Raw genomic sequence first — 24,133 nt, 5'->3', positions numbered from 1 at the left:
CTCAACATGTGTCCACCACCTTTGAAAGTATATGACAAGTGGTATGCATAGAGAAAAAGGGTTTAAAGAACACCCCTTCACACATACATGCTCACTCCAAGGCTGGTGGCAGCCTTGCTCTTCATTTTTTCTGCTCTATGTTTTAAATGTTCTGGCTGAGCTAGATGGCACAAACATTTGCAGCACAGAGCAGATTTTCAATGAGCACTTTCAAATGAATGAATGAATGAATGAATGAATGAGTTGCTTTCTTTTTTTTCCTTTTAAGTTATGTTTTTGCTACACTGCCTGCTAAACCTGGAACTCAGTAGCTTTCCAATCTCCCTATAAACATTTTCTGAGCCTCCTGGTTCAGTGAGTACTTGCTTTGCCTTCCAAGACTGTGGCATGTCTTCTCCAGATGGAAAACAGGTCTTTTTCAAGGAAATCATTCTACCAACTTAAAGATCTCCATCCAAATCTTGTACAGAAAATTACACCCTATACCATGGGTGTCAGATAGGAACTCCATAAAGATTGCTATTTTAATTTTGTTTGCATTAATAGCATATATCCCAATTCTTGTGGAATCAGAAAAAGAGAATCAAGGACCTGGAAGAGGTAAGATGTATTATTTAATCCAGTCCTCTCATTTTCCAGATCTGTAAACAGATTGAAGATTTTACTTGGTATATCTAAAGCAACTCATTGTGTCAATGAGCCATTCAAACCTCTCCTTTTTAAAGATCCAAAGTCTTCTTGCTATGTTTGCTTGAAAAAAAAAATTAAGTAAGGCGTATTTGACAGATTCCAGAGTTCGGATGGAGAGATCAACAGTAAACACAGATAATACCAGAAGAACACCCAGGGCCTGCTAGGTGAGCTATTGCATAATGCAGAAGAAGGAAAGAATCCATTGATAGAAAAAGCCAGGGTCCAGGCCAGCTTCCAAATCCAAGCTCATCTCAACAATACCTCACCTACTTAATACCTACTCTGCACCAAGCAGTACACAGTCATTGGGAAAGTAGAGACAAGTTAGCACAGTCCCTCCCATGAAGGAGCTCATGGTCTAGTACCCAAGTCAGCTTCATTCTGGCTGTGCTAAGTGGTATGGGTGGTAAACCTAGGGTCTATAATAACCTGAATTGGAATGTGAACACCTGGCCAAACTCCTAGGCATTCAGGTTTGGGAGAAAAGCAAGTCAAGAGAAGAAAGAGTCGCAGGTAACTGTGTCAACTGATAAAATCCGCTGTAAAAGCCTCCCTTGCTACCAAGGCTGGTACCTCAACTGAGTTTAAGGCTGCAGTATCAGGTTCTTGGGGGCTGAGGATCTAGCCAGAATTCTGAGTTCTGAATATGTCAACCTTTTTCTATAACTGTTTTCAATTTTTATTCTTATGCTACCTTTTAATCTTTAAATATCCTAGGTGGGTGTTTATACGTATACGTCATTATGTGTATTAGAAAATAAAAAATAACGTAAGCAAGAAGAAGGATATGAGAAATAAATCTATTTCTTAGGGCCCAAACATGCGCTGTGGTTGTGCAGTATATAAAATATTAAACTTATTGCTGGCTTTCATTTTAATAAGAATCTCTTGGACTAAATAATGGGAACCAAGTACAGTAATATACTTTCCAACAGTGCTATGGGCAGCCCGCTGGGACTATCAGGGGGGACTTGGTAAGTGACACTTGTACAGGTTTAAATTTGAAATTGCATTTAATTTGTATGTCCTATTACTTAGTTGAAAACATATACCTCTAAGGCAAATGCAGACGGAAATGGGCATCGAGCTAAAAATATTTGAGAGGCAGTAATTTGCCTTAATGGCATCCACACCTAGATGGGGAAAGTAATGAAGCATCTCAGGGGAGGTATTTCTTTTGCTTAATTTGTTTTCACGCTGTTACCGAGTTGTCAACCTAAGGACTGTACTGAGCAACTACTCATGAACTTTTCTTTTGTTTCAGCTGATAGTAAGCATACTCCGTCTTCATATACTTTCTTCCACTTATTCATTTCATATTCAGTGCTGTGACATTCAAGTATTGTTCTAGAAACAGAAAGACACAACACTGGACAAGACAGGCCCAGCAATGCATGGTCAAGCTTGTATCATCCACATGGTCTTACCGTGTTCTCCCTCTCTGTACCCACATAGGTTGAAATAAGGACTGAGTTCCCAGAGCCTGTGGCCAGTAATAATGTTATCTAAAGGAGGTTAGGAATTAGAAAAAGAATGGAGAAAGGCAAGGATTTGCAAAAGAGATGTCCTGAGAAAGTAGCAAGGGTCAGGCCAGGCACAGTGGCTCACACCTGTAATACAAACACTTTCAGAGGCCGAGACGGGAGGATCGCCTGAGGTCGGGAGTTCGAGACCAGCCTGACCAACATGGAGAAACCCCGTGTCTACTAAAAATACAAAATTAGCTGGGCGTGGTCGTGGGTGCCTGTAATCCCAGCTACTTGGGAGGCTGAGTCAGGATAATCACTTGAACCCAGGAGGCAGAGGTTGCATTGAGCTGAGATCACGCCATTGCACTCCAGCCTGGGCAACAAGAGTGAAACTCTGACAAAAAAAAAAAAAAAAAGAAAGAAAGAAAGAAAGAAAGAAAGAAAGAAAGAAAGAAAGAAAGAAAGAAAGAAAGAAAAAGAAAGTAGCAAAGGTCAAGGCCATGGCAGGTGAATTCTACAGTCAAGTATAAGGGACAAGACAAGAAAGGTAAACCCAAGGGCCCAAGTGGAAGGAAATGGGAAGTGAAGACAACGGCCAGAGCTTCGTATACATAGCCTCATGCCTCCTACAGGGCAGGCGTGCACACAGCTCTGTTTTAGAGGCTGCCAGCCATGTGTAGTGAGGGAGGTCAGCTGAATTCAATGCACAGATTGGCTTGGAAGATGTTTGTGGTTATCAAAAAATCAACTGAGCACTTAAAAATAAGTCTTCCGGCCGGGCGCAGTGGCTCATGCCTGTAATCCCAGCACTTTGGGAGGCCCAGGCGGGTGGATCACGAGGTCAGACCGAGACCATCCTGGCTAATATGGTGAAACCCGTCTCTACTAACAAATACAAAAAAAAATTAGCTGGGCATGGTGGCGGGTGCCTGTAGTCCCAGCTACTCAGGAGGCTGAGGCAGGAGAATGGCATGAATCCGGGAGGCGGAGCTTGCAGTGAGCTGAGATCGTGCCACTGCACTCCAGCCTGGGCGACAGAGCAAGACTCCATCTCCAAAAAATTAAATAAATAAATAAGTCTTCCACACTGGACTAAAATTAAAACCAAGCCCAAATGTTCCCTTCTCTCATAAGCATGCCCTGATGGGTAGATTCGCAAAAACATCCCTCCAACATTTCCCATCTACAGTTGGCTAATTGTTTATGTGTCCATCCCAGCTGGCCCCGTGGAGGTGGACATGTCATGAGGATGGAGAGCAGGTCTCATCCTACAGATTCCTTCCCAGATCCCCTCAAGGGTTACTGCTCAAGGTTATGTTGGGCAAGGTTCTGCTCAAGGTTATGTTGAGCAGAAGCTGGGTAAACACAGAATCTCAAAAGGACAGAAGTATCTAGCAGTGAGTGGCAGGTACATAATGGCAGACAGGAGGGTCTTCACTAGCAGGAATCCACAGGGAATACCAAGGGCCAAGCAAGGGGTTCAAAGCCATGAAGGAGAAGGAGGAGGAAATCAAGGATAAGAGGATGGGATGTGCATTCCATGATCCCCAACACATTGACTGGGGTGCCTCTCCCAAACAAGATGCACTTCCATTGTGTATTACACACACAGCCACTCACAAGCACTTTATCCAATAAACAGGTGTGCTGGGTTTTCTTTTCTATTGAAAGTTGAGACCAATTTTTAATGAATTGTCCTCCTTCTAATAACATGAACTTACACTTTTTACATTCTAGGCCCTTATACTCCAACCTCTACCTAACTAGGAGATTAAAGAACATGTATATATATACTGAAAATATAAATCGCCATGTCATCCCCCTTGCATGGAACAAGCCTTGCATGGAACAGGAAAGATAAACCCAAGGACCCAAGTGGAAGGAAATGGGAGGTGAAGACAACGGCCAGAACGTTGTATACATAACTCCATGCATCAGTGGGGCATCAAAGGTGGTATGTCATCAATGGGGCCTGGACAGCCAGATTAGTCTCTGGCGGTAGCATAGGGGTGGGACCTGAGCTCTTTAGTTGCTTGGTCATGGGGGTGGTTCTAGGAGAGAGGAGAGGGTCCAGGTGTGGGAGGTGGCTACACTCAGAAGCTATTTCTCATCACGTTTAAATATTTAACCACAGGAACAGCCATCCCAGTGCATCCTCATTGAGACAGACCTGTGGGCCTCAGTCATATTGTACAGTAACAACAGACCAAGAAACCCTGAGGTTCTCAGAACCAACCCAAATTTTCCTTCTTAATGTTCCTTCTGAAAAAAAATCCCCTTTTATTCATTTCTATCATCCTTCATCAAGAATCACTTCAAGGCTGAGGCTTCGGTGCTGTGCTCTCTGATGCTTTGAGAGAGATGGGCTCAGGAGGAGACTCTGGGGTAAGGAAATGCCAGAACAAAGTGACGTAAACTGGGACCTGAAGAACAAAGGGGAGTTATCCATGCCAAGAGTGGGGCTTGTTCTGCCTCTGTAGGTCTCCAACCCTACAGCCTCCCATGGAGTATACATTTCCTTTTACTTAAGCAGGTCACCTGGGGTTGCTGGGGTATCGACACTCAGAAAAGACCCAGTACAGGCCATAGACACAGAGACATTTTTGACGTGCTACAGCCATGGTCCAGCCATCCAGGATGCTGAAGCATTCATCTTCTCACTGGTCTGGGATCACAGATGTCACCTCGATGTATTTTGTGAGAGCAGGTGCCATAATTGCTTCTCCACGTGTTCCTCAAAGAGTCAGTGCAGAGCTTGACATAGACTGGCCGCTGTTAAGTTTATAAGATTACAAAAATGTTGCTTTTAACTTGATTGATAAGTATTCCCAAATGGAATCAAGTGATTTCTAGGTTCTGTGCAGGCACAGAGGAAGAAGAAGAGAGGTTCCAGTCAAGAAGGCAGGGCAACATCACAGCATAACAGGAGATGGGCTTTAATCAGGAAGACTCAGCTCCTAATCCATCTCCCATAATCCAGCAGATATGTGACCCAAGCAATTCACTTTCACAATGTGGGACTTCTTCATTTGTTAATGAAGATGACATTATCCACTTCTTAGTATTTGGGTAAAACCTGAGTAAGATCATGCATATTCAACTCTTAGCACAATCCCAGCTCACAGTGGTTGAACAGTAAATAGCAGCTATTATCAAGAGTGGCAGGAGTATTTAATATTCAAACATAAGATAAATTTTATTAAGATAATATCAGTTCTAATTACATACTAAAACTCCAAATTTCAGTAGCTTAACACCAGATAAATTCTTTCTCTCTCACTTAAAGTCCAGCCAGCAGTAGGGTAACTATGAGAGAGAAAACTGCTCCATGCAGTCATTCAGGGATCTAGGTTTAACATATGGCTTCCATGGTTGCTCTGGGGCAAGAGCATTGCAAAGGAGGCTTATAAGGACCAGTCCTGGATGTGACATTCTTTACTTCAGCTCACATTGCATTGGCCAATGTGGTTACTCTTAACTGTAAAAGAGACTGGGGAATGTAATTCAGTTGCTATATGGAGAGAAGATAAAAGGGGTTTGCTAAGCAGCCAGCAAAAGTCTCTGCCACTCAGAATCAACCCACCATTCTATAAAAACCAGGACTTGAGGCCAAACATCCATATCCTAAATTGTGAACTCTTGTATAACAAAATTACTGTTGTGCCATGCCTTCACTGTTTGGACATAGAATGGAAATCCTGACAGGAATGATGGCGATGAGGTAGGGGTAGGAGTTTCTACCTGAGGAGGAGGTGGATAGACCAGATGCCCGGAAGAAGCCCTTCCACCAGCTGTACTGTACATTGGTTTCTCCAGACAGGAGGGGTTTTTGTGCAATTGTCAAATGCCAGGAATTGTAGGATAAATATTTACTAGAAACAATTACTCGCCTTGAGATATTAACAAATGATCTCAGGTTCATATTTTCCTTATCTGTAAAACAGAGTTGCTATAAGAGAAAATGGCTGTGATGTGGCTGGTTAGGGTTGGTGGATAGTAAACACTCAAGAAATAGAATCATCATACTTGTGTTCTTATTTATCCATGAGGTGAACAGAAAGAAAAATGTTATTTCTCACTTTCCCCTTGCTGGTAGAAATTTAACTATGATGGAGCTCTGACTTGCTGTGTAAAACCTGTTCTTGGCCCTACCCAGACCTAGGCACAAAACCAGGTTATTTCTGGTCCCAACTCTTGCCTCTATTGATGAAAACTGAACTTACTTCCCTGTGTTCAAACAGACTTTATTGATTCCAAGTCAGAAAATAAATACTGTGCACCCAACTCGGCAGGTTCTTCACATAGGTTGCCTGTGGCTTCTTTTACATGCTATACAAGTCTCAGCTGTTCTTGGTTGCACATGCCAATTTTGAAGCAGAATTCAAAAATCTATTCCTGTTCCCCAGAATGAATCCATTTGCACCAAAGGCATTAATGAGAACTGTAGATTGTGCTGAAGCTTTCATACCCAATAATAAACTTAAAAAAAAAAAAACACATCAAACATGTCTATTTGTCAAGATCTCCTCTTCTCTGCTACATCATCAGAAGGTTTCTTTTTTCCTACCCTTCCCTCCCACGTTATTCAGCCTTGATTATTGCTGTTTCCTTTTACTTGCATCTTCTCCTTGAAAATCCTAATTGGCCCACCCTCCATCGTGAAGAGTAATGCAGCACTTTCTCTGACCCTGTCTTGAAACTGCCACACCCACACCTTCCTAAGAGTCCTTAGGAAACAAAAGGCTTGCCAGTCTTCATGATCTACTTACTTTAGAAGACATCAGCTTATTAATAAAAACTCTATGTATATAAAAGAACCACAATTAGAGAGATTTAGTATTTGGAGCAAAGTCATCAATTTCTAAGTGTTATCTCAGTCTAAATGGGTTTCTACCCCTCAGTAAATCATTCGGTCCTTGCTTTGGAAATCAGAAATGAAGGATCTATTTGTTGTGTCTAGTTCAACACTGTAGAGATGGGTTGGTCAGACACTGAGTGGATCTCCTCCCAGAGAGGGTTTTGGTGTCCTCAGTGTAATCACTTTTACTGCTGTTAACTTTTAACTATTGCTAAATTTTTTACTTCGCTGGCAGATTTCTTTTTTTGAAAATCAATCAATCAAAAAGAACATGTCTCTTAATAAGAATACTTAAAACATTTTAAATGCACACCTTCAGGTTCTGAAAGCCCACAGTGTACATTTTTAGCTCCATGTATTCCAGCTTAGATGGTTAGAATTTGCTCCCCAAAAAAGTTTTCCCACGTGGGAAAACTTCATCAATTTCATCATTTTTAATTCTCTGAGAAAGTGAATAATTTGATTGAAATAGATGGAACCATGTACTGAAATGGAAGGATGTATGTATTTGTGTCTTTATTTTAATTAAATTGGTAAATACTGGGATATACTAGATAGAGTGAAACCAAAATTAAATCGCTGAAAATGCTTATGTACAGGTTATTGATGTGTTAAAACTCAAAGTTGCATTGAAAATTTCCCAGCAGTCTGAATATTATGGAAGGAACTCTCAAAAGATAAAATTCAAGAGCTCCAAATTTCCATCTCACCTTACTTGTTGATACTCATAACTGTTTAGTTTAATTCTTTAGGTAGTTCACAAATTGAACTTGACTGACGGGGGGATTATCATGATGCTATGAAAAATGGTTGTACAACTAAAATCTAATGTGGGCCATGGACCCTAAGGTCCTTAAGACATTTTCAAGGGATCCATGAGGTCAAAATAATTTTTTTTAGACAAGGTCTGTCCCTGTCGCCCAGGTTGGAATGCAGTGGTGTGATCATGGCTCACTACAGCCTGGAATTCCTGGACTCAGGGGATCCTCCTGCTTCAGCATGTACCTGGGACTACAGGTATGTACCACAATGCCTGGCTAATTTTTTTTTTTTTTTTAGAGATGGGATCTTGCTATGTTGCCTAAGCTGGCTTTGAATTCCTGGGCTCAAGCAAGCCTCCTGCCTTATAAACTCAGCTTCTCAAAGTGCTGAGTTTATAAGAGTTAGCCACCACACTCAGCCAAAACTATGTTTATAATTACACCCAGGCATTATCTGCCGTTTCCTCTGTGTTGACATTTGCACTGGCAATACAAAGCACTGGTGGGCAAAACTCCTGGAGTCCTAGCCCTGATCAAGGCAGTGGTCCCAAAATGCATTGGTAGTCATCTCTCCTCCCAGGTTTACTTAAGAATGTATTTAATAAAACAGTAAAAATTATCAATGTTATTATATCTTAACCAAGGAGTACAGGTCTGTATTAATTTTCTGCCACTGCCACACAAATTACCACAGTGGCTTAAAACAACACACGCTTATTTATCTCACAGTTCTATAGGTGAGAAGTCTAACAAGGTCTCGTTTTGTGTTTTGAATCAAGGTGTTAGCAAGGCGACCTCCCTGCCTGGCAGCTCTACGGGAGAGATCATCTCCTGGTCTTTTCCAGCTTTTGAGGCTGCCTGCACTCCTTGGCTCATAATCTCCTTCTTTCATTTTGAAAGTCAGCACCACTGCCTCCCTCTGGGTCTTTCTTTTGTGGTGACATCTCTGTCTCTGCTCTGAATACAGCCATAAAAAGTTCTCCATTTATAAGGACCTACGTGATGGGACTAGGTCCATCTAGATAAAGCAGGATCATCTTCTCATCTCAAGGTTCTTAATTTAATCACACCTGCAAAGTCCCTTGTGCCATCTAGGGTAACATTCACAGGTTCTGGATATTAGAATGTGGATACCTTTGGGGGTCATTATTCTTTCTAGCACAGTTTTTATGGGATTCTGACTGACACGGTGGGATGTATGCCTAAAGCCCCTCTGTTGCATACAGAAACACAACAGTCTCATCAATCCCAAGAGCATGCCTCTTAATAGGAAGACTTAAAGACACTTTAAATGCCCACCTTCAGGTTCTGAAAGCCCCAAACAACAACCGATTGTATGTGTTGCCAATAATAAAATTAGAGCTTTCAAGTTAACATTAGAATTTTGAAAAACTTGTATCTACTATCATAATCCTGACAACTTCCCAATACTTAAAGACTTTTCTGATGAGATCACTGAAAATCATCTTTAATGAAGGTGATTTTTTTTTTGGTAATGCATAAAGAAATGTGTCAGCATTTGGAAGATCTGTATAACTTCGTGAACCAATATTGTACTTTCCAAATGACAGATATATGGTACTCCAAAATTATGTATGAGTCTATCACTAATTACATTTAAACAGACCAAAAGAATTTAATAGAGCATAAAAAGCTCATTGATATGGTTTCAACTTTTACATTACAACTAACCTTGAAGAAACTACCACTTGTTGAATTTTGTTGTTGTAGTGTTGAAGAAGACTATCCCTAAGTATCTGAAAAAGCTATTATAATGCTTCTTTCACTTCCAACTGCATAACTATGTGAGTCTCAATTTCCTTCATACACGTCAATCAAAACAATAGATCATGACAAATTGAATACAGAAGCAGACATTAGAATCCAGCTGTCTTCTAATTTAGGCATTAAAAAAGATTTGCAAAAACGTAAAAAGAATGTCATTTTTCTCAGAGGTTTTTTTGGGGAGAACATTTCACTATTTTTTATTATAAATATCTTATTTTCATTATCAAGTAATGAGTATGTGGCTGTTATTTTTAAATGAATAAAGACGTATGTATTCTAAACATTTGTTTTAATTGCTAATATGGTAAATACTAATGCATATAACCCACATGAGCAAAGCTTTCTGAGTTGTCAATAATTTTTCAGACTGTAAAGTGAGATCCCAAAGTGTGAAAACCACTGCATTAAATAATATGCCAGGTAGTTAATAGAAATTTCTCAGAAGTTGTTTCAGCCCAGGAAATAGTGAATGACGTTACAGGAGAAATGGCACCCCTGTTTCATCACAATGAGGAATCCATTGACATGCCGATCCCAAATCAGGAAGTGACTCTACCCATCGTAACAATGAGAATTTGTTTGTTTCAATGAACAGTGTAGTGGCTGAACTCTGACCTTGCCAGTGGTGCTCCAGGGTTTTCTTTGCCAGGTCATGCACCAAGCCGCAGCCACATCAAGAGGAAATTCAGTTGGGTATTGTCATGTCTGGCACCTCTGCAGTGAAAGAACCTCCTTCTTAATCCTTTCAGCCCTTGCAAAGTGGAGGTAAGAAACACATAAACATATTTAGTCCCTAGGTTGCTAACTTGTCTTGAATGGGAAAAACCCTGGCTCAGTACATTGCACAGAAAGCTCAAAGCTGGGTGTCATTGAACCACATGGAGGTAGTGACCAGGGCCCAACATTTTATTCTGTATCTGTGGGTGGCCAAAGGGTCTATGAAAAATTCACAGTGAATCTCCAAATGGTATTCCTTGTGTACATGCGTCCATAGTTTTCATCAAGAGTATCCATAGTTTTCATCAAGTTCCGAAAAAGACCTATACCTTCCCTCCAAAGGGAGTTTAAGGACCATTGAATTAATGTTTCATTTAAACAAGTATTTTCAGCTTATTTTTGCTCCTTCAGAGCTTTGCCTGCTGGTCTGTCACCACAGTTAACACACTCTGAAGAATGCACTGTTAGAACTGGTAAGCCTGACCCATTAGCCTGAGAGCTCTGGTAAGGTCAGAGACTATGTCCTACCTATCATTAATCTTCTGTTTTTACAAATTGTTTTAGATATAAGTGCTCAACAGATTCTGTCAAATTAAATTAAATTATCTCATTTACATTTAATCATATGTACAAGCAAAATGTATCCTTTAACTAGGTCTTCCACAAATGACATATGCTCACACGAATATGCATATACAAATCACTTTTATATATGTAAAGCAATTGGCCTATATTTATTCATTATCTATCAAGCCTGCATGTCAAGCCCTGGAGACTGCAGCTAAAAAAGAGACATCCTCTCTGCCCTTGATGAACTCATCCTATAGTGGAGGACACAGGAGTAAGAACTCACAAGCACAGTGCATTGGAATCCATGTGCTTCGGGAAACGCAGGGGACTGTGAGAGCACCAACTGGAGGAAGTCACTCAACCTGTGGATACAACAAGTCAGTGGAGTCTTCTAAACGTGGAAACCCAGAAGAGAGGCTTATAGGGGAAGGAAACTTATAGAAAGAGGACAAATGGAGAATGACTTTCAGAAGCCAAAGAATCACTAGCATGCATGAAAGGAATAGCACAAGAAATCACAGTATACATTCACACACACACACTCCTTGCTTTCACACCACCACACATTTGCATTGTATCCTTAGGCACGCCCTTTCTGCACATGGATCCATATGTAAAATTAAAGGGTGGTATCAAATCAATGGTTCTCAAACCTGGTTAGGCACTAGACTCTCTTGGGGAACTCCAAAGTATTTTTGCTCAAGCCCCATGCCCAGAGATTCTGATTCTATTGGTCTATGTTGGGGTCCAGGCACCACAGTTTGTAAAAAGCTCTGCAAGTGATTCTATCGTGATTCTGCTGAGAACCACTGGACTAGTTAGAATGATTTTCCTGCTGGCTTCCTACGTTTCTCCATCAAAGCTTTCAATTATTCTTCTATCCACTAATCACAAAAACTTCTAGCATATCAGGCATTCTATTGGATATTTTCTTAACATAGTAAATTCAGCAGTCCATTCCTGTGCTTGTAGAACTTACAATTTAACACCTGCTTGGATGGATATGTCTCTCACTTGCCTTTGTCCATTACCTTGTCTTTCCTATACCCTACTAATACTACCACCTCAGGGTCAGATTATTCTGAATCCTTAAAAGTAGTTATCCAATCTCATGCACGCACATGTGTGTCTGTGTCTGCACATGTGTGTAACAAGATCCCCATTATACACACACACAGGCACACAGATACATATATGGTTCAAATTGGAGCTGAGACCACACTGTTTTCTGATTAATTTGGTCTCCATAGCAATGTTAATCTTTTATTCCAATTTATGTCTTAACTCTCTTCTAAATGCTATAGGCTTGAAATCAGCTAGACTTGCAGCCTCCTGGCTGTGTGGTCATGAAGGTAGATTGCATTGCCTTTGTGTAGTTTTCTCATCAACAAGATGAGTGTGGTGATCCTGGTACCACAACTGACTGAAACAGCCCAGGACCAAGTGAAATTGTGCCTGTGGAAGAGCTTTGTGCACCACAGTGCATTGTGAGAGCACCAGTTACTATAAAAATATAAACAGGTGCCATTGACGTAGCCTGAGGGAGCACTGTGTTAAGCACGTCACATAGATTATCAGATTTAACTTCCATAGTAGCCCTGTGACATAGGTAACAAGATCCCCACTTTATAGATGAGAAAACCTAGACCTTAATGGCTGAAAATAGCTTGCTTAATGGTATTGAGCTTGCCAATGGCAGAGCAGAGATTCCACTGCAGATAATCTAGTTTCAGTGGCTCTTTGCCTCACCACCACATGGTAGTGCCTCCCTAGATAGGGTTAGTAGTGGTCGGTTTTTAATTTATAGTTTCTGATGTTCCTGGGATAGATCAAAGAGTTTCCATACCACTTGGGCTGCCAGACTGTGGATTCCAGCTAAAGGTTTTATTTTTTCAGATCTTTGTTTGATATACTTATATTCATGTCTAAACACAATAGCTTTTCCAAGTTACGGAAATCACCAATCTTTGTTATTTGTCCAATTTCCTACATTTTGATGTTCACCAAACTGGATTTTATAGTTGTAGCCCCATGGGGTAGAAAGGGAGACCACCTGGATTCATATCCAGAATCTTGCATTCACTGAGTGACGTTGAGCAAATCAATTAGTTTCTCTGTGCATTAGTTGACTTAAAAACCAAGTTGGTTTTGAGGTTTAGAAATAATAGTATAGCAAAATACTTCAACTCATAGTGGAAATTCAATACAATTTCATAGGCATTTTTTATCTTTGTTTATTAGTATGTGTCATATCTAATGTGCATTAATACTGACATGATTTTTTTCTTTCTTCTACTTTTTTACTTTCTTTCTCTCTCTCTTTTTTTTTTTTTTTTTTGAGACAGAGTTTCACTCTTGTTGCCCAGACTGGAGTGCAAAGGCATGATGTCAGCTCACCACAACCTCCGCCTCCTGGGTTCAAGTGATTGTCCTGCCTCAGCCTCTCAAGTAGCTGGGATTACAGGCGTGCGCCACCACCCCCAGCTAATTTTGTATTTTTTTAGTAGAGACAGGATTTCTCCATGTTGGTCAGGCTGGTCTTGAACTCCTGACCTCAGGTGATCTGCCCGCCTCAGCCTCTCAAAGTGCTGGGATTACAGTCATGAGCCACTGTCTCCAGCCTGTTTACTTTCTATCATGTTTATTCCATATATCTTGTTACGTATCGGTGCAAACTGATATGGCTTGGCTGTATCCCCACCCTAATCTCATCTTGAATTGTAGCTCCCATAATCCCCATGTGTCATGGGAGGGACCTAATGGGAGGTAATTGAATCATGGGAGTGAGTCTTTCCAGTGCTGTTTTTGTGACAGTGAATAAGTCTCACAAGACCTGATGATTTTATAAAGGGCAGTTCCCCTCACACACTCTCTTGCCTGCTGCCATGTAGGACTTGTCTTTCCTCCTTTGCCTTCTCCCATGATTGTGAGGCCTCCCCAACCATGTGAAACTGTGAGTACTTTAAACCTCTTTTTCTTTATGAATTACCCAGTCTTGGGTATTTCTTCATAGCAGTATGAAAATGGACTAATACACCAACAAATAAGTTAATTGGTTAATAGTTAATTGATGAGTCTTAAATATAGCTATAAAATAATGCTGCTATTTTGTTAAGGAAACTAGACACATTGACATTGGAAATATGTTGTATCATAATGTTAACATGTAACATTCATCCACATTTACTTACCATTTATCAGATGTTTATGGAGCACTTAGCATGATGTACAAGACAAAGATCCGTAGCCTTGAGATACAAACAACATGAACAGATCGTTCAGAGGTGGAGATGTTCTGATGGCCTGAAACAATAGGTTGCTAGGCTTCAAGCCTTGGCAAGATGCTTCTGCCCCACCCATATTCTTGGATTTAGAGTAGTATCCTGTCTCTTTGAGGGTGGCAATGAGGAATGGCTAGTGTGCCACTAATCAGGCTCCAAGTGCAAAGACCAGTGTGAAGAATCAAGGCCCTCAATAAAGGAGGAAAGCTTTGCTCAAAAGCATACCCTTTGCACACAGGTTCCCCATTCTAATTAAAAGTGAAAGATACCAGGTAAGGGGTTATGGACAACCTGATGAATATGCCCACATGGGATCCCAGGCTTGGAATATGACCCTCCACTGGCAGCATCCTATTCCCTGGCTCATATTGCTATCTGCCAATGCATGGCCTGCAGAAGTTATGGCTGATTTGCCATTTCATGGAGGGCTAAGTTTACAAATGGAGGTCCTAGAAGCCCAGAAAAACTTAGGTGGTCAGCAGAAAGGATGTAAATATGAACCGGGAGACACCCACGTGCTCTAGCTCACCCCACAATTTAAAAAAAAAAAAAAACCCAGGTGGTTAGTTTGTGCTTGGCTTTGTGTTCCAGTGATTTTAAAAGTACCATTTCACTTTTGCTTTTTACTATACACTGTTTTATAAAACTTTTTGGAGATCTTGTTATGCCTACATAATTTTTAAGTTCATATGAACAAATATGTTTTAAGCTTCTGTTCTAGACTTTTTTACAATGTTATCTAATTTAAATTTCAGGAAAAAAAAAGAACTTAGGGAGAAAGTGTTATTTCTTCTGTTGTGCATGAGAAAGTTGAGACCCAGGGAGGTGTCAGATTTGTGTCTGGAATCCAGATAAGCCTAAAGCAAAGGTCTCTAGGCTTTTTCTATCATGCTTATTTCAATAACTTTGCCATCATTCAAAACAAGCATGAAACTTCTTTGGAATTCCTTTAGTCAATTTCCAAGCAGGCCATTACCTTAGGAGCATGCCTCATCTTTGATTAATAGCTGCATAACTAAGCTCCCATGTTTCAACAATGGCAACCTTACTGAAATGAATATCTGGCTTCCCTTGGTGACTACTTTGAAAGGCATAAACTCATTTAGACTAATGCAATCTAAGCCAGCTCTGTCCTATAGAATTTTCTATGATGATGGAAATGTTCAATGTCTATACTGTTTAATGCAATACTCACGAGTCACAGGTAACTGTTAAACACTTGAAATTTGGCTAGTGAGACTAAAGAGTTAAAATTTTAAATTTTACTTAATTTTAATGAATTTAAAACTTAAACAGCCACCTTTGGCTAGTTGTTACTAGACTGGATAACACATAGTATAAGCTATGTGTTAGTAACAGTAGCAACTGCAACAAAAATAACCCATTCTGGAACCTGTTTTTTTTTTTTCAATTATTTTATCATGGTAATAACACTTAATATGACATCCACCCTCTTAAAGTTTTAAGTGCACAATACAGTTAACTATAGGCACTATGCTGTACAGCACATCTCTAGAACTTAATTATCTGACTTAACTGAAATTTGATTAGCAGTTCCCCACTTCCCCTCCACCAGCCATTGGCAAACACTCTCAGCCTACTGACTGTTGTGGATACTTCATATATATGGAATCAGGCAGTATTTGTCCTTTGACTGGCTAATTTCACTTAGTATATTGTCCTTAAGTTTCATCTATGCCGTCCCATATGGCAGAATTTCCTTCCTTTTTAAGGCTGAATATTATTCCATTGTATGTATACACCACATTTTTATCATCCATTCATTCATCAGTAAGCAGTTAGGTTGTTTTCATATTTGTCTGTTGTAAATAGTGCTGCAACAAACACAGGAGTGCTAATAGCACTTTAAGATTTTAACTTCCACTCCTTTGGATAAATACTCAGAAGCACATGTGTGTGCTATGAGAATATGGACTTAGCCACTAGGCTTATTGTCACATATCGTACACAGGCCATGTATTGTAGAGTGTTAAAACGCATCTCTAGGGGAAACGAAGACCCTCAATACAACGTTAGAATTGTTGCAGAGAACCATAACATGATGGCCAGGAACAGCCTTTTATGGTTTGGAAAGTGAGGCACAGAGAGGCACGGCTATGCCCTGGACCAGTCAGTGAGTCAGGATCTCCAAGGATAGCCTATACCAATAAAATACATCAGGCATCACCTTTAGGAATATATATTTTCAACTCAATTGTTCATTCAAACAGAAACACACTCACACACACACACTCTCTCTCTCTCTCTTAGGCAGAGCAATCAAATCACAATGGATCTCAAACACCTGGCCTGGTCCCTCCACTGTCATTGCTCTTGACGTCACAATCCTGTCACACTCTGCTCCAGTCTTCCTGCAGACAAGGAGGCACTCACACTTTGTGCAAATTCTAATAAAGCGGTATTAGTTTTCATTGGAGAATTTGGGGAGGAGCTTCCTAGTAGTCTCAGAGAAATCAGGAACCACAATGGCATTTGAGAAGCAAAGATCCTGATTTCTAAGGTACCCTTGCTAACAGAGAAGATTCTGTCCCGTTTGGAGCTCAGGTTCCTAACTCTTTCCTTTCATTGTTGTCTGTTCCTCTGCAAGCTGTGTAGATAGACCTGTTTCTACTTCAGAAGGATAACCTGTGATTCAACACCGGCCCAGCCCGCATGTGGTCCTTGAGCTGAGCATCCTGGAACCAGAAGGAGATACCGTGTCCCCAGACAGAAAGGTACCCCAGATCCTACAGAAGAGAGCACATGAGGGTCAAGGCTGGGACAGCAATAACCTTTCCTCATCACCTGCCTGCACCCTTCCATGTTAACATACTGTGAACCGAGCAGAAGTGACAAAACTAATCCATCACCCCAGAGCCAACACAAAGAGGAATAGAGAGGTTAACAGAAATTGATGACATCCCCGCTGGAATTTTACACTGATTCGGCCAGCCCTACGATTGAAATAGACAAAGATTTATAGTCCGAGAGAGGACGCTGGCTGCTCTTGATTGCCTTGATTTTTTTTATGCACTCCTGCATATTTATTCCCAAGCTCATCACCGGCTTGTAGCATTAGAATGCTGATTTGATTGTACATTCCAAGAGGAGCAGGCATTATGCAGCCATTTGCATGATGTGAGAGAAATCACCAGAACGTTTCTGATATCAGCGGCCAAAATGATCACTAATGTTCACCTGCAAAAGCAGGATTGTGTAATTTTTTTTTTGAAATTCAGATTTCCTTCTGCTTTTTCTCAGCGTAAAAATAAAAAAGAGGGGAATTATTCTATATCCTGTGGATGAGAAATTGTATTTTGTCATGCCTCCGAGGGCTACAGCGGCATCGAGCTTTTATGAATTCGTTTGATATCAGGGCTGTGCGTTTTGAGTTCCAACACAAATTTTTTCCCCCCATGACATTATTACTGAAAGCTTTTATCAGTTCATTGTGACAGAAAATTGATTATTATCCTTGACATTTGATGGATAGCTTTCATAAAAGTACTTTTTTTTTGGATTTCATGTTGCCCTATAAAGCTCCCCCTTACTCCCTCCCAAAAAAACTTTCTCAAGACACGAAAAGAATTTCTCAGTTCTCCTGTAAACCTTCCTCTAGGCATCTGCAGTGAAGGATCAAGTGCCTAAGAAAGAAAGTTAAAGGGAAGCTACGGATCTGGACTTGCTGTTTCCTCTGCCCTGCACCTGCCAATGAGAACTTAGAACGCACCCAAGAGACAGGCCCTGGGACTCTCAGATAAGATTCTGAGCCTCATCTATTCCACGATTTTATATTTTATCACCATGAGCAATTCTAAATATGACCATACATGAGAAAACATAGTGAGAACAACTTTTTTTAAATTCTAACAATTTTAGTGCCTCAAATAATTATACCAAGGGCAAATGTATTATTTTCCAAATATTTAAGCACTTTTTGAAACGTGACACTTTTTAAACTCTAGTCTGCCGTCAAAGAATGTCTAAGTAACATGTCACCTTTTGCTATATCAGTTAGAGAGTCTATCCATTAACTCGAATGTAATAGTCAGAACGCTTTGCTTTCTTTGCAGTGTTCACCCTCAGTGTATCATTGTCATAACCGTGTGAGACAGATGGTTTTATCCTTTCTTGCCAGAAGAGAAAGGTTTGGAGGGTTAAAGTAACTTAACACAGGTCCATGATAGAGACCTGTGCATGGTAGAGACAGACGTAGAATCACATGGGTGACTTGAAATCCAGTGTTCATCCGCCGCATCACATTCCCTCCTTGATAGCCTATTCCAATAGAAATATATCAGGCAGGCCGGGCATAGTGGCTCACGCCTGTAATCCTAGCACTTTGGGAGGACGAGGAGTGGGGGTTTCCTGAGCTCAAGCGTTCAAGACCAGCCTGGGCAACATGATGTGAAACCCCGTCTCTATTAAAATACAAAAAAAAAATTAGCCGGGGCGTGGTGGCAGGCACCGGTAGTCCCAGCTGCTTGGGAGGCTGAGGCACGAGAATCGCTTGAACCCGGGAGGCGGAGGTTGCAGTGAGCCGAGATCGCACCACTGCACTCCAGCCTGGGCGACAGAGAGAGACTCTGTCTCAAAACAAACAAACAAAAAACGAGAAATACACCAGGCCTCACCGTTAGGAATGTATTTTTTTTCAACTCAGTTATTCACTTAAACAGAGAAGCACACACATACACACTTTGTCTCTCTTAGGCCGAACAATCAAACCACAATGGATCTCAAACACCTGGCCCAGTCCGTCCACTGTCATTGTTCTTGACGTCACAGTCATTTCACCCTCTGCTCCAGTCTTCCTGCAGACAAGGAGGGACTCACACTTTGTGCAAATTCTAGCAAAGTAGTATTAGTTTTCATCGGAGAATTTGGGGAGCAGCTTCCTAATAGTCTTAGAGAAATCAGGAACCCCATTGGCATTTGAAAAGCAAAAATTCAGGCTGGGCGCAGTGGCTCAAGCTTGTAATCCCAGCACTTTGGGAGGCCGAGGCGGGCGGATCACGAGGTCAGGAGATCGAGACCACGGTGAAACCCCGTCTCTACTAAAAATATAAAAAAAATTAGCCAGGCGAGGTGGCGGGCGCCTGTAGTCCCAGCTACTGGGAGAGGCTGAGGCAGGAGAATGGCGTGAACCCGGGAGGTGGAGCTTGCAGTGAGCCGAGATTGCGCCACTGCACTCCAGCCTGGGCGACAGAGCGAGACTCTGTCTCAAAAAAAAAAAAAGGAAAAGCAAAAATTCTCATTTTTAAGGTACCCTTGCGAACACAGAGTCAGCAGATGTCCCATTTCACCCACACAACAACATTAAGAGGAGAAAGTCCAGCTCCTTTCTGTAGATGAGGCCATTAAGTCTCCGAGATGTTCAGTGGCTAGCTCAAAATCTTTCCAGGGGAGGACCAAAGAGTTAAATACACGTCTCCAGGATTCCTTGCTCAATCTCTAGTACTAGAGAATTACAGTTAGGGTTCATACCCCTTTAAAGAGCTTTTAGGTTTTGCTAGGCATTTAAATTACTTTCTGTGGGATGCACTGACATTTCTAACTAAAGCAGAACTTCGCTATTCCATAAAAGATCAACTTTATCTAGGACTCTAATGATACACACACGGTCATTCACAGAAGTCTTACTTACTTAGGGAAAATCACTGAGAGCACGTCACAGGGGAATGAGAAAGTCACAGATTTTCCTTACTTTCCCCATGACCTCACTTTATGCCTGTTGGAGAATACACTTGTTCCTACAGTCCCTTAGGGGTGTTATAATGAGGGCTGATAGTGTATTAGCATTAATAGGAACAGTGGGAGTCTAAGAAAAAAGGAGACTTAAAATAGTTCATTAAGTGTAGGAGGTAGAAAACTTTATTTGATGAATCAAATGGTCTTCATTAAAAGTGAACTTTTCCAAGGAACTAGAAATTCCACTTAAAAATACATTTTTTTCTGATTAAGCAAGAGAAATTAATATATGACCATTATAGAAATTTCGGAATATAAAGAAATGTATTCCACAAAAAAAATCACTTGTAATTTATGACTGTAAGATAACCACAAGAAATGTGTTTCCTAGCAAGATTGTCTTTTTTCCTAAGTGTTTATGTTTGCATCTGTGAACTACCAAGTTAGAATCATATGGTATATATTGTTTTTTATATTGTGTTTTTAAAAATATATTTAGCATTGCATCTAGAGTCTAGATATTAAATAGTCTCTGAAAACTTGGCATTTAATGGCTACATAATCATCATTTGGCCTTAGCATGACATATATTTTTATTTTATACCTGTTACTCCACTATTAATAAACAATTAAGTTGCTTTTAGTTTTCTTGGCTATAGCATGCTTTGATATCTAAGCTGCATGAGTCCCCTTGGGAGAGTGACTTTTTTATTCCATTTTGGAGTAGAGGAAATAAAAGTCAAATTCCTGATTTTCCTAAAACCATAAAGTATGTGGTAAGAAAACAGAAAGGACTCAAACATGAGTGTTTTCTCTTCCAGGCCAGTTGGCCTATGAGAGATGAAGTTTTGGTAATGGTACTTGGAAGAAATTCTCTTAACAGTGCAAAACCATGAGCTTTGGAATCAGATATCTGAATCTGAACAAAAAGCAAAACGCTTGTGTTTAAATCTTCATTCCTTACCGGGTCTCTCCCCTTGAACACATGCCTTCACTTGAGGCCCATTCTACCATCTACAGAACAGGTATTTTTACCCTCATGGTGTTGTTATGAGGATTAAATAAAGTGAGACATATGTTTAAATACCTTGGCAATGTGAAGTGTGAAGTAGGCTTTTAATGAATTACCGCTGTTAGGATCGCTACTAATATTCCATCAAATAGTCAATAGCAAGCGGAGTAGTCTTTCCTCATGAATGTCTAATATGTGAAAACTTGAATTCTATTATGTGTTTTTTTTCTCATTTAAAGTTTAAAGTCTTTAAGAGACAGTAGAATGCCTGTAATCCCAGCACTTTGGGAGGCCGAGGCGGGCGGATCACAAGGTCGGGAGATCGAGACCATCCTGGCTAACACAGTGAAACCCCGTCTCTACTAAAAATACAAAAAATTAGCCGGGCATGGTGGTAGGCGCCTGTAGTCCCAGCTACTCGGGAGGCTGAGGCAGGAGAATGGCTTGAACCCAGGAGGCGGAGCTTGCAGTGAGCCGAGATTGCACCACTGCACTCCAGCCTGGGCCACAGAGCGAGACTCCATCTCAAAAAAAAAAAAAAAAAAGGAGAGACAGTAGAATAACAGATTTCAAAACAATGAGTTCTCCACAACTCTTGGACCATGACCCCAGGATGGCAGCAGAAAGAGAATGATACAAATTGTGGGAATGGAGAACCTAAGACCAGCTTGCTCTAGCCCAGCAGAGAACACGTCAAGGGTAAGTTCCAAACAGATAAAGTGTCTGCTTCAGAAATCACACCTACATGCGTGGAACAGAACTGCCTGGAAGTAAATGTTTCATTTCCCTAACTCACCCCTTAAAATTAGGTACTCAGTCACTTGGCAATTGTAGAGTTTTTGTTCCTTTGTACAGAAGAACAACTATATATATATATACACTCACACATACATATATGTATATATATACACCTTATATTTAAAACTGCAGTGTCCAATATGTTAACCCCTAGCCACAGACACCCAGGGAGCTTTGAAATATGGTGAACCCAAACAGAGATGTGTTGTAAGTGTAAAAATCACGCCCAATTTTTAAGACTTATTAGGAAAAAATGATACGAAACATCTCCTTAATATCTTTCATATTGATTATGTGTTAGAATGCTAATACATTGTGTGGAATGAATACATTATTAAAATTAATTGAAGCTGGGTTTTTTTTCACCTTTTTTAAAGTGCTACTAAACAACTTAAAATTGCATGCATTTCAAATTATATTTCAATTGGGCAGCATTGTTCAATCGAGGATAGGTCACATCTCAATAATTTGAAATAACTTGCTCCTGTATTTCCACTGCATTAAGTTTAGTAGATTGAGGATGTGGGTGGGAGAAAAGGAGGAAGGATGTTCTGAAGTGGCTCCCAGGTCAGTCTCTCCTCCCGTCCCACTAACATTCTGGGCAGAAAATGCTTTGTTACCCCAAAGATTATTTTATTATAGGATTGTTCCCCAAAGGATTATATTATTTGGGGAAAATAATATATATTCCCCAAAAATGTCCATCAGAAAGAAGAAATTGCTCTACATTTGGGTTTTTAGGTACCTAGAAAAATTCCACCATTGTTTAGTACAAAGCAAAAAAATAATTGTTTAAGCAAACTTTTTAGATATTTTGCTCATATTTGAATCTAGTTTGACTGCCCCAAAGAAGCTCTTTTGCTTATTGCAAAACAGCAAAAAATGTGGTCTCTTAAAGCTATGACAAATTTCCCAAAGCTAAAGAGCCATCTTAACTACAATTATTGAAATGGAAAATTTCTTTCAGAAAATAATTTTGGTGGTATAAGTAGAAATCAGGAATTCTCAAGTTTTTTAAATGGTTGCTTTCATTATTCATGTATTGCTCAAAATTAAAAGGAGTAAAGAAGAATTCTTAAGAAATAAGATTCTGAAAACATTCATTTTCCTTAGAAATTATCAAGGGGATAATATTTGAGCTGAATTACCAAAGTAAGTACTATTGACGCGATACCTTTTAAAAATTTTCTGATTTTCTAAAATTCAAAACAAATCAAAACCAAAAAATGCAGATTGACAAAGTGATTGGTAAATTCCAAGTAGTCTGTTTTTAATTTATAATATTTTCAAGATTTATTTCATTCACAATATTGCTATTAGTGCTGTATTAATCAGGTATTTTCAACATGTATGTGTAAATAAATAAATGAAATAAATGTAAGTAGACATTTAACTATTTCATCTTCATTCCTAAAAGTTTATATTCTCAAGGTGACAAAAATCTTGTACTTCTATCTTTTCATTTGGGAAAAAAAGAGAGTATTTGGAGTCACTAACTTACCAGGTGTTTAGAGAGGAGTGGGAGTGGGGAGAGCCAGAGGTAGGGAGAGATTTTAAGAAATTGGGTGGCATGATTCTGGGCCCTGAAGCATGTAAATTCTGCAGGGCAGCCTGGTAGGCAGGCTGGAGACCCAGGGACGAGTTGATGTTGCAGTCTGGAGTCCGAAAACAGTCCAGAGGCAGAATTCTCTCTCTTTTTCAGGTGACTCATCTGTTTTCTCGTAAAGCCTTCAACTGACTGGGTGAAAATCACCCACATTATAGAAGGTAATCTGCTTTACTCAGACTACTGATAAAATGTTAATCTCATCTAGTGGAGAACTATGTGTGGATTGAGATAGTTATATTGGCTCTCATGGCCTGATGTTCTAGAGGAAAATGCCTCATGCTTAGATGGGAGGAAGTTAAAGCAAGAAGTAGAAGAGGGAAGGTCCTAAGGGGGATTCCAGATGGCTCCTTGATATGGTTTGGCTGTGTGCCCACCCAAATCTCATCTTGAATTGTCATTCCCATAATCCCCACGTGTTGAGGGAGGGACCTCGTGGGAGATAATTGAATCATGGGGGCGGTTACCACATGCTGCTGTTCTCATGATAGTGGGTGAGTTCTCATGAGATCTGATGGCTTTATAAGTGGCTTTTGCCCCTTTTGCTTGGCACCTCTCCTTCCTGCCATCATGTAAAGGACATGTTTACTTCCCCTTCCACCATGATCATAAGTTTCCTGAGGCCTCCTCAGCCATGTGGAACACTGAGTCAATTAAACCTCTTTCCTTTATAAATTACCCAGTCTTGGGCAGTCCTTTATAGCATCGTGAGAACGGACTAATACAATCCTCTTTCCCTTGAGATCTGTATTAGTCGGGGTTCTCCTAGGAAGAACTGACAGAATGTGTGTATACCTACATACTTGTATACATACATGTACATCCTGCACACACACAAATATATGTATGTGTGTGTATATATAGATATGAGAGAGATTGTTTTAAGGAT

Source organism: Hylobates moloch, unplaced genomic scaffold, assembly GCF_009828535.3.
Source record: "Hylobates moloch isolate HMO894 unplaced genomic scaffold, HMol_V3 SCAFFOLD_16, whole genome shotgun sequence".
NCBI lineage: Eukaryota > Metazoa > Chordata > Mammalia > Primates > Hylobatidae > Hylobates > Hylobates moloch.
The sequence above is the reverse complement of the archived record's forward strand: the minus strand, read 5'-3'. Positions refer to the sequence as shown.